We start from the raw sequence: 12972 nt of genomic DNA on the forward strand, positions 1-12972 counted from the left end.
CAAATGTCCAAAAATGATAGACTGGATTATGAAAATGTGGCACATATACACCATGAAATACTATGCAGCCATAAAAAAGGATGAGTTCATGTCCTTTGTAGGGACATGGATGAAGCTGGAAACCATCATTCTGAGCAAACTATCGCAAGGACAGAAAACCAAACACCGCATGTTCTCACTCATAGGTTGGAATTGAACAATGGGAACACTTGGACACAGGCCCCCATCACACACTGGGGCCTGTCGTGGGGTTGGGGGAGAGGGGAGGGATAGCATTAGGAGATATACCTAATGTAAATGACAAGTTAATGGGTGCAGCACACCAACATGGCACATGTATACATATGTTAACAAACCTGCATGTTGTGCACATGTACCCCAGAACTGAAAGTATAATTTAAAAATAATAGTAATAATAAAAAAGAAATTTACTTAATAAGAAACAAATATTTACTCACGTAGCTGTAATTTCTGATGCTTTTCATTCCTTTGAATAGAGGTAGATTTCACTGGGTATCATTTCCTTCTGCCTGAAGAATTTCCATTAACATTTCTTTGTGGTATGGTTCTGGTACTGATTTCTTTTAGCTTTTGCATGTCTGAAAAGCTCTTTATTTTGCCTTCATTTGTGAAAATCTGATTTCCCTGAGTACAAATACTATAGAATTACTTCAGTACTTTTATTTTCTTTCCAAATTATAGAAAAGCTATACTTGTTTTCTTGATTGCATTTCTTTCAATGAGGAATATGCTTTCATTCTTATCTCATTCTTTGTTTGTAACTCATTTAGTTTGTAACTCATGTGCTCCACATCTGGATGCATTTAACGCTGTCCATCAGTAGTCTTAAACAATCTGACTTTAATGTGCCTTGTAATTTTTTCATGTTTGAGTTTATTGAGATTTTTGGAATTGTGAATTCCATGAAATTTGTAAATATTCAGCCATTGTGTACTCAATATTTGTTGTTTTTTGTTTGTTTGTTTGTTTTTTGAGACTGAGTCTCACTGTATTGCCTAGGCTGGAGTGAAGTAGCACAATCTCGGCTCACTGCAATCTCCGCCTCGCAGGTTCAAGCAATTCTCATGCCTCAGCCTCCCAAGTAGCTGGTATTACAGGCACCCACTACTACGCCCAGCTAATTTTTGTATTTTTATTAGAAACAGCGTTTCACCATGTTGGCCAGGCTAGTCTTGAACTCCTGACCTCAAATGATCCACCCACCTCAGCCTCCCAAAGTGCTGGGATTACAGGTGTGAGCCACTGCACCTGGCCCTCATTTTTATTATTCTCCTCTTTACTACTTTTTGGGAACTCCAATCTTACATATATTAAGCTGCTTGCAGTTTATCTAGCTTACTGATTCCCTCTTCATCATTTTCAGTCTTTTTTTAAATCTGTGTGTGACATGTTGGATAGTTTCAGTTGCTATGATTTTTATTCATGAATCTTTTCCTTTGCGATGTTTAATCTGCTGTTAATCTAATCCAATGAATTTTTATATCAGATATTGTATTTTTACCTTTAGAAGTTTTATTTTAGTGTTTGTATCTTCCATGTCTCTCCTTAATGTATATAGCTTTTCATCTACCTTAAGCAAATGGAGTAGTTACAATAGCATTTTTAAACCATTCATAATTGAAGTGATTATTGATATAGATGGAGTGATATCTACTATGTTTGTCATTGTTTTCTGCTCATTGAATTTGCGGTTTGTTATTTCCTACTCTTTTTCTGTCTTCTTTTTAATTGATCATTTTATATGATTCCATTTTATTTCCTTTCTTAGAATAGTAATTATACTTCTCTTAAAAAGGTTATTAATGGTTGCTCTACAGTTTACAATATACGATTCTCAGTCCACTTTCAGATGTCATTATATTACTTTGTGTACAGTATAGGTACCTCATACAGAGTATTCTCAACTTCTCTCTCGTGTCCCTCGTAATACTGCTATCATTAATTGCACTTATCCATATTTGATAATCATGCAATACATTGTAATACTATTATTTTTAAATGTTATGCTTTACATAGATTAAGAATAAGAAAAATAAAAGATTTAATTTTAATACCATTTATTCCCTCTCCAGTGCATTGCTAGGCATTCTTCATTTCTGTTACTATATTTTTATTTCTAGAGTTTTCTTTCTTATTGCGGTAAAATATGCATAATATAAAATTTATCATTTTAACGATTTTTAAATATTCAATTCAGTGGCATTAAGTGTATTCACATTATTGTGCAATTATCATAACTATCCACCTTCAGAACTTTTGTATCATCCCAAAACTGCCCATTAAACAATAACTCCACATTCCTCCAACCCTTTCCCCAGGACTTGGTAACCACTCTTCTACTTTTTGTCTCTGAATTTGACTATTCATGTATCTCATGTAAGTGTAATCATACAATATTTGTCCTTTTATGTCTCATTTATTTCACTTAGCATAATGTTTTCAAGGTTCATTTATGTTGTGGGCCGAATTGTATATCTCTAAAATTCACAGGTTGAAGTCCTGATCCCCAGTACCTCATAATGTGATATTTGAAGAAAGAACGTTTGAAGCAGTAATCAAGGTAAAATGAGGTCATACAGATGGATATGAAGCTAATATGAGTGGTGTCATATTGAAGAGATTAGGACACAGACACACACAAAGGAAAGACCACGTGAAGACAGACGGAAAAGACAAATACCAATAAACCTTGAAGAGTCCAGGCACAGTCTGTAATTCTAGCACTTTGAGAGGCCAAGGGCAGGTGGATCATGAGGTCAGGAGATCGAGACCATCCTGGCTAACACGGTGAAACCCTGTCTCTACTAAAAAAATACAAAAAAAATAGCCTGGGCATGGTGGTGAGCACCTGTAGTCCCAGTACTCGGGAGACTGAGGCAGGAAAATGGCGTGAACCTGGGAGGCAGAGCTTGCAGTGAGCCGAGATCGTGCCTGGGCGACAGAGGGAGACCCCATCTCAAAAAAACAAAACAAACAATCAAAAAAACCTTGGAAAGAGGCCTCAGAAGAAACAACCTTGTTGACGCACATGATTTTGGACTTGCAGCTCCAGACTATGGTAAAATAAATTTCAGTTGTTTAAGCTGTACAATCTGTGGTACTTTGTGATGGCAGCCATATCAAGATAATTCTTTTTAAGGCTGAATGATATTCTATTGAATGTTTATCCACTTATTCATTGATGGTCATTTGCATGGTTTTCATCTTTTGGCTATTGTGAATAATGCTATTACGAGTATCAGTGTACACACATCTGTTGAGTCTCTGCTTTCAATTCCTTTGAATATATATCTGGAGGTAGAATTGGTGAATCATATGATATTCTATGTTTAATTTTTGAGGAACCACCATACTGTCTTTTGTGGCAGCTGCACTATCAATTTTTCCATTCTCATCAAAAATGTGCCATCAATTTTTTCATATCCTTGCCAACATGTATGATTGTGTGTGTGCATGTGCACATGTATATTGGCCATCCTAGTGGGTATGATGTGGTTTTCTTTGTGGCTTTGATTTGCATTTTCTTAATGATCGTTTTATGTTCTTACAGGTCATTTGCATATCTTCTTTGGAGAAATGTCTATTCAAGTCCTTTGCTCACTTTTAAGTTGGATATTTGAGAGTTTTTTGTTGCTGTTGAGTTGTATGAGTTTTTTATATATTCTGATATTAATCCTAACCCAATTTTAGTATTTCTTTTATTTTTCCTTTCTTAGAGTTTCCATCTCTTTTTTTATATCACCTATCTGTTCTTGCATGTGGTCTGCTTTTTCCATTAGAGTCCTTAATATATTAATCACAATTAATCTACATTTTCTGTCTGGAAAATTCCAATAGTTGTATCATACTTCAGTCTGCTTCTGATAGTGTTTTGTTGTGACTTTTTTTCTTGTCATTTGTCATGCCTTGTAATTTTTTTCTTGTCTGTATTGGGTAATATGGACTGGGGTAAATAGACCTGCAACGTGGGGATTTATAGCTAGGAATTAAGCTATGTTTAGTATTTTCTCTACCTATACATCTAAAACGCTGCAAATTTCTCTGCTGCCCACCTTTTTTGTCTCCTCTTGACTTTGGGCTTCCCGAGTTACTGCTCTCCAGAGACAGTCTGTTTCTTGGAACTCTTTTGGCTATAATTCACTGTAATGCTATGGGATTCTGTTGGGATAGAGGTGCGGTCTAGGGGAGAGAGAGTGCTCTGTAATCTTCCATTTAAATCTCAGTTTTTTATGTGGCTATGTCCCAGGACTGTGAAATTTACAAGTATTTCTGACTCTTCTCCAATGGTGTATAGCTTTTCTTATCCCCAGCCCTCAATCCTTTCCCAGGCTACAAAATCTTCCATCTATTTTTTTGAAGCTCTGAATTCTGTTTTTCCTCCTTAGGTGATACAAGAAGGCTGAAATTGGCTGGAGTGGGAAGAATTTCCTTTCACCAACCAGGATAAAGCTCTTACAAAATATTTTCTCCCGGTGAGTATGCTTTTTTTGGAGAAGTTTCTAGGTGTATTTTATAGTGATTCCTCTTCCCCTTTCCAGCTATAACCATGAGAGATCTTTCTTAAATCTCCACCCTGAGCCCTGTTGGAGTTCCTACAAGTAAAACCTATTAAAGTGTTAGGGCCATCCTAAAACTGGGGCCCTTAGAACTAAGAAGTTTCTCCTACTCAAAGTAATCGAAGCAGGCCCCCTTCACAGGCAGGAACTGGAGTGCACAGAGGCACTGGCAGGGGCAAACTCCACTCACTTGGCCTGCCATGCTCCACCCCCATGGGAGGGGAGCATGCAGGAGACTGGGTGCCGGAGCTGGAGCTAGCGCTATTGGACATCGGCAAGCACGAACTCCATACCAGCCCCCTGACAGCATCTACAGGAGGGTGCCCACAACCCCTGATGCCCCAGAAGGAGTGTTACAGTGCCCTTTTAGCTTTGCCATCAATGGATGACTTAAGTGTTAACAGCTCAGTGGAGGCTCAGTGAGACAGCCTTTATACCTGCACTCATGCCCCTGACTTCTTGTCTGGCATCCAGGAGGAATGGAGCCACACAAATGAATTAAGGATGGTAAATGTGGGGGATTTTATTGCCGATGAAAGTGGATCTGAGCAGGAAGGGGAGCTGGAAAGGGGACAGAGTGGGAAGGTGTTCCTCCACTGAAGTCCAGCCATCCCAGGCCAGACTTCTCCTTCTGGCCTATGCGGTCAAGCTGTCCCTCTGAAGTCAAACTGCTTCTTTTCAACATCAAACCATAGTTTCTAAAGTCCAGCTGCTGCTTCTCTTCTCCTCTCTCTGCTGGCTGAGCCTGGGTTTTTCTTTTTTTAATTGAGATGGAGTCTCGCTTTTGTCACCCAAGCTGGAGTGCAGTGGCACGATCTTGGCTCACTGCAACCTCTTCCTGCTGGGTTCAGGTGATTCTCCTGCCTCAGCCTCACAAGTAGCTGGGACTACAGACGGTGTGTGCCACCACGCCTGGCTAATTTTTTGTATTTTTAGTAGAGACAGGGATTTGCTGTGTTAGCCAGGATGGTCTCAATCTCCTGACCTCGTGATCCACTGCCTCGGCCTCCGAAAGTGCTGGGATTACAAGCGTGAGCCACCGTGCCTAGCTGACCTCGTGACCCACTGCCTCGGCCTCCGAAAGTGCTGGGATTACAAGCGTGAGCCACCGTGCCTAGCTGACCTCGTGATCCACTGCCTCGGCCTCCGAAAGTGCTGGGATTACAAGCGTGAGCCACCGTGCCTAGCTGACCTCGTGATCCACTGCCTCGGCCTCCGAAAGTGCTGGGATTACAAGCGTGAGCCACCGTGCCTAGCTGACCTCGTGATCCACTGCCTCGGCCTCCGAAAGTGTTGGGATTACAAGCGTGAGCCACCGTGCCTAGCTGACCTCGTGATCCACTGCCTCGGCCTCCGAAAGTGCTGGGATTACAAGCGTGAGCCACCGTGCCTAGCTGACCTCGTGATCCACTGCCTCGGCCTCCGAAAGTGCTGGGATTACAGCGTGAGCCACCGTGCCTAGCTGACCTGGTGATCCACTGCCTCGGCCTCTGAAAGTGCTGGGATTACAGCGTGAGCCACCGTGCCTAGCTGACCTCGTGATCCACTGCCTCGGCCTCCGAAAGTGCTGGGATTACAAGCATGAGCCACCGTGCCTAGCTGACCTCATGATCCACTGCCTCGGCCTCTGAAAGTGCTGGGATTACAAGCGTGAGCCACCGTGCCTAGCTGAGCCTGGGGTTTTTATGGGCACAGAATGGGGTGGTGAGGCAGGCCATGGGTGGTTTTGGAAAAGGCAACATTCGAGTGGGAAAACAGGGATGTAAGTTCTCACTTTGGACCATGGTATTAGGCTTTTTGGCTTCAGGGTGGGGTTTTTGCCAAGGACTCACCCTCTCCAGCCCAGAATTTCTCTGCCTCCTGTCCCTATCACATTCACACTAAGCCTCCAATAATGCATCAAAATTACCACTGAAGAGTTTCTACCAGCTTATGGTTTTTGTGGCCTCTGCTCTAGGTAAGCAGGTCTCCGTTGTGTATCTCTAGAAGTGCTTATCTCTCTAGATTTTTGGGTAACAGTTTGCCCTGTGACCTCAGTTCTGTGATGGCTTTAAAGAAAAGCTTTGTTTCTTCTGGCTCTACTTATTGTAAGAACTGAAGTGACAACTTGCAATCTATTTACACATTGTTGCTCAAGCAAGAAGTTTGACAGTAACTTTCTAAGAGTTCTTCTCTACTAATTCTATCATCTGTGTTAATTATGAGTCTTCTGTCATGATTGATTTTATCCTCATTATGGATCACATTTTTCTCCCTTGAATTCTTGGTAATTTTTCACTAGATATCACACATTTTGAATTTTGGTATCTGAATATTTTTATTTAAATATTCTCCAGTGAAACAACTATAACTGGTTTAAATTATCTTAAAAATAACAATCTTTTAAAGTCTCTGAAAATCAACTTAAGAGGATACAGAAAGTGAAAAATGTCTTCATAAAATTCTCAGTAAGAATAGTGAGAATTGGAGACTTGGGCCCTGACCTGCTCCCTCTCTCTACTCCCTCTCCACTGCTCAGTGTAACACAATCTCTACTCTGGATAGGTATGGCCACAAAGATGGAGTTCTCTCTATACTCAGCTTTCAGTCAAGAGCTATGATGGCTCCTTTGGAGGCTAAGGCCACCAGCATAGCTCATTCTCCCAACTCCTTAGCACAGAGGCTAAATTCCAGGTGAGTGTAGCCAAGAGGTCAGGAGCTTCCTTCTATCCCCCACTCAGAGGCTCCTCTGTCCCCCACTCAAAGGCTCCATTTCATGCATGGCAGGGTGAGAATGCTTGACACCTTCACCCCAGCTTGCTCAGAGGGAAAGATTCCAGACCAGAGAGGTGAGCTGAGAAGTTCAGAGACTACTGCCCTCACCAGCACCTTCCACCCACAAAAACAGCAGTGTCACTTTGAGAAAAATGGGCCACTGTCTCCAGCCCCAGCTCTAGAGAAGTGGCAAAGAGATTTTTTTCCTGGGGGAGAGGTTATAAAAACAGAGAGCTCTGATGCTCTTCCCAAAGGTTCTGACTTTATTTAAAACAGAGTTGGGGGAGTTCCACTCTAAGGGAACTCTTGAAAACAATGGAGATTTTGTTGGTAAGCAGTTAAGAGGAGGTTTGCAGCTCCATGATAATAAGCCAAACTACAGGCCAGCTAGTTAGGAAGACCAGGTAAAGACCCCTCCTGGGGTCAGAACAAACTTCAAAATCTACCCCTGAAAAGGAACCCAAATTTAATTGGATTAAACATGGGGAACTTCTGGCCCAGGATACTATCATGCACAAGAAAGAAATCAGCTGGAAATTAGTGAACATTAACAGCTGGGTATGACCAACAGAGTCAGACAGCTTAACAGAGAGAACAGGAAAAGAGGCATCCTACCTGAGTTCTGCTAAAACTACTGTCTTCCCAAGGTGACTGTGCCAGTGCCCAAAGCTGTGCCCTCTGAGGAGTGACATTAGAGGCTTGCTACTGTTGGGGAATAGATTTCACCAAAATAGTCCATCCAAGTCACTCAATAACCAAGCAAACAACAAAACAACCAAGCCCCGTGGTCAGGGGAATTAGTATCCAGAGTTGCTAAAATTTATTATTTAAAATATCCAATTTTCAACAAAAAAATTGTAAGACATGCAAGAAAATAGAAAAGTATTACCTATAGGTAGGAAAAGAGAAGCAGATAATATAAACTGCTAATGAGAAGGCCCAGATGTGGGATTTGGCAGACAAAGACTTCAAAGCAGTTATAAATTTTGTTCAGAGAACTAATGGTTACCAGAGACTGGGAAGGGTAGTGGGAGGGTGGGGTGAGGGTTGGGATGGTTAATGAGTACAAAAAAAAAATAGTTAGAAAGAATAAATAAGACCTACTATTTGGTAGCACAACAGAGGGAGTACAGTCAATAATAACTTAATAGCATATTTTAAAATAACCCATTTCCCATTTGCCCCAAGAATACTGCACTGGCAGTGAGCTGCAACTTTCTTTTTTCCTAAATGCAAAATGGGTTAAAGAGTGTAACTGGATTGTTTGTAACTCAAAGGATAAATGCTTGAGAGGATAGATACCTCATTCTCCATGATGTGCTTATTTCACATTGCATGCCTGTATCAAAACATCTCATGCACCCCATAAATATACACACCTACTAGGTGCCCACAAAAATTAAAAATTTTAAAATGTTCAGAGAACTAAAAGTAACCAGGTTTAAAGAGGTATAGAAAGATATGATGACAATGGCTTATGAAAAAGAGGATATCAATAAAGAGAAATTATAAAAAGAATCAAAAATTCTTGAGTTGAAATACACATTAACTGAATCAAAGTTTCACTTGAGTGTCTCAACAGCAGATTTGAACTGGCAGAAGAAAGAATCAGAAAACTTAAAAGATAAGTGGATAGAGAGTATGCAATCCAACAAACAGAAATGAAGAGGACCTCAGCAGAAGGTGGGACACCATTAAACACACCAATATATGCATGAAAAGATTACCAGAAGGACAAGAGAGAGAGAGCAAAAAGCAGAAAAATGTATTTAAAGATATAATATCTGAAAACTTCCCAAATCTGAGAATAAACATTAAACATCTACAAAATTCAACAAACCCCAAGTAGGATATACACAAAATGCTTCACACCAAGACACATCATAGTAAAAATGTTGAATGCTACATGGAGAAAATTTTGAAAGAAGTAAGAGAAAAATGGCTTATCGTATATAAGACAACTCCAGTAAGAGTAACATCTAAATTTTCATTGGAGGTTCTAGTAACTAACTGTTAAGTATTGCTTACTCTTGGTATAGTTAAATGAGTATTGATTGTTCTGAATGAAGTTAATCGGATATTGACAGAACTTGATACATTTTCTGGGGTTAGCTTCAAGTACCCAATGACTGAATGCTTCTGATATTATCAAAGGACCAGTACAAAATATTCTGTATCAGTTTATCCTGTTTGTTACATTTCTTCGGATGAAGTGACTCACTTGACTGCCCATGCAGTGTGATGCTGTGGAAAGAAATATTGTATTCCATATTAACCTCAAAGTAATGGTTTGATAAACAATTGAAATGAGTAATTAAAATATTTGCTTAAAAATAGGAGATCTGACAAAGGATTGGAGAGCCGAGAGCTGATCTACGAATCTCCAGTATAGTGTTTTTTAACTCATCATGAGAGGACTAAGGATGGGTCTTGGTTGGATAAATGGGTATGTTTTTGTGGTGGCATTGGAGAAGGTAGAAAATAAAAGGGAATTTATATACAACTATTCTCTACTTCACAACAATTTTGTTGTTTCCAATGCTGGATCTGGAAGTCCCTATAATGGGGCTAAAATTAAGGTCCAAGTGTCTGGTAATATTACAAAACCAGACAGTATGCCCACTTTGACTAATGACAAGAATTCCAAAGAGATTAATGGGGTGGATGATACTCTGTCTGCATCTCGGCAAGTTGGGACTGCCTATGCAAATGTTGTGCTGCCTATTGGGTGGAATAGCCATTATTTCTCTGTACTTATCCAATCCATCCCCATATGTGTGCGAATGGACAAATGAAGCAGTTCTGGCATGTCTCATCTTGCTACTGTCACTATAGCCAAATGAGTTACTGACTTCAGGAGGAAAGGTTTGTTTTAAAATTAATGATAAATGAGAGAAAAGTGAATCAGGCTGAGTGAAGAGAGCCAGTAAGTGTGTGTTACAAAAGGGAAAAATCAAAGATAATTTTGATGTCCTAAGAGAGGTTTACAACAAGTGAATAACATGCTCTCTTAGCTTTGACTCAGATGTCCCCTAGGGCAAAAGACTGCCAAAATGTCTCCACTTTAAAAAAATGAAGAAGCTGTAAAATGACTAATCTAATAAATATACTTCCACTATTGATCTATGTCCTTCTAATCAATAAGCAGACTGGAGCTCAGGCCATGACTATGTGAAACAATACTAATGTGGCTGTCTCATATGGTTCGTTTCATAGAGAATTCAATTAGTATAAATGTATACTAATAGAAGTATAAATCTCAATTGATGTATATCACACAATACAGATAGCTGAAGATCAGGGAGAAAAAAATGTACAAAATATGTAGCACTTCCTGTTGGCATTACAGGATGGTTTAAATTCACAACCCCTCAGGGGTGATTACAATTCTTTCAAATCTGTATGTGTGTTTTGATTGCCTATTTGATTATATGCTGTTGAAAGCCAAATGATTCCATCAAGCTAAGACTGATTGTTTTGTTGTAAAAGGCTCTGACCAAAAATTATGGGGGTGGAGTGGAATGCTGTAAAAGGTAAGCCCAGCAGACCTGGAATTAGTGTGAACTGAAGTGTTTGCATATCACTGAACATTGGTCAAGGAATAAAACATACTGATTAATAGTGCTGCTTTTCATCCATGAGTCCAAGATGTTTGGGAGCAGTTTTTAACAGTGCATAAGCAGTGTTTACCGTTAACAGTGAGACTGATGATTTATGCCTGGTCTCATTGGAACCTTCAGAGTCCTCTGCTGTTGGGGCTTGTTGCCTAGCAAGAATATGCCTATGTGTCCAGCAGGGTATAAGAGACGCCAGCAGAGAATCCATTTTGGGGTTTCTGATGTGTTTTGTGCACATGTTGAATCCTTATGTGATTGTGAAATTGTGTCCATACAACACTTGCACAAGGAAAAATGGAGTTCGTGTATGGCCCTTACCCAGACCCCTTGCTGTTACGCAGCCTTTGGCTGTGATGTAAATACTGACTTTAGTGGTATTGCTATGTTGTACCCGTTCCCTTAATAAATGGTAGATATTTAAGCACTGTCATTTTGGGCCTTGTGAGGCTTCATTAGCAATTGACTCTTGTTTAACTGCCACTGTTAAAGTACCACATTTTTTTGTAATGTGGCAGTTCTGTAGTTTTAGGCCTTGTGGCCATTTCTCAAGGTGTCACTTGCTTCACTGCCTAGGGAGTTACCTGTCCATAACTGACAGAGAAAACGTAGCTTCTGAGGCCTTCACTTTAGCGTATCCTTTTCTGAGCCCAAACATGATCATGAAGTAGAAAAGCACAATAGGGAAAAACTAGTGAAATCTGAAAAAAAAAGTGTCTAGTTAATAATGTTATCAATGTTTCTTAGTTATAAAAATATACCATAGTAATATGCTAATAGGGGAAACTGGGTGAGGAGTATATACAAACTATCATTGTAATTTTTCTGTAAATACATTCTCAAATAATTTTTTTAAAAAAGAGTACTCCTTTTCATCTATACTTTTCTGAAAATTAAGCATGCAGAAAGGCATGCTTTTTGACCCTCAATTCCCTTGGGCACTGTGCAGTAAGCTCAAGTAGCATCATGGTATCAGAGACTAAGGAGAATAAAAAAGAAGGAAACATATTTCCATAACAGACGGCACCTTTCTGCCAGGAGCAGTAAGTACCTGAGGAGGTAAGCAGCGCCAGGGCCAGTCCCACACCAACTCCTTCATCATTCCTCCCTTTTTCCTCATGAGCTGCCCAAAGTAGTCCCTCAGTGTCTGATGTGCCAGCCCTGGAGGTGCTGATATGGTCCTCATCCGAAGCTGGGCTCTTCTTTTATGGTTCATCTTTGCAGTGATGCTACTCAATTAACTGTTAACAACAGTGTCAAGGAGACACCTGTCCTGTAACTAATTCTAAAGATGCCATCATTCTCCCTCACACTATCCTTGCCCACAATATAACAAGGGATGGGCATTAGAGACATTTTTCTTGGGTCAACTGATTTATTGTCCTCATGCTTAACCTATCAGATCAAACTTGCAGAAAGCAAGATGATCAGGGCTGGGAAAAATTGTTACTGGTCTAGGTTTTAAAAATGATTTTGTCTACTTTTTTTCTGTGCTCATCAAACCATAGGCTAAAGTGATGGCACATTAACTAAATGCTTTCTTGGCTAAGATTATGCCACACTATATTGTTTTACCAAAAGTGAGTCTGCTTTCTCGTACCAGGACTGTACTTCTGGGACAAAGTAGCCCTTTTCATTCCAATTCCAAAACCTGCTGTCTTCGTTTGGTAGAAATACCACTGGTTTGCGACGCAGTGTGAGGAGGCATCATGATGTTGGAGGAAAATATTCCAAACAGGATGCTGAGGCTATATGCATACAACAGAGGAGAGGAGACCACTTGCTTTATAATCATCCTGTGCAAAATGAGCAAGTGGAGTGGGGTAAAATAAAAATAAAGGCAAACAAAAAGTATGTAAGAATCACCCTGTCCTCCCCAGCAACCCCCCTCCAAACACACAAACACACAAGGTGACTGGGGAAATCTCAGCTATCTCCAAGGTCCTAGAAGAATAGGCAAGACTAGTTTTAGGACAAAACTAATTAATATCTAGACATAGCAGGCAGGCCAAAATCTAACAGCATTG

This window comes from Pongo abelii, chromosome 13 (genome assembly GCF_028885655.2).
Source record: "Pongo abelii isolate AG06213 chromosome 13, NHGRI_mPonAbe1-v2.0_pri, whole genome shotgun sequence".
NCBI classification, from domain to species: Eukaryota; Metazoa; Chordata; class Mammalia; order Primates; family Hominidae; genus Pongo; species Pongo abelii.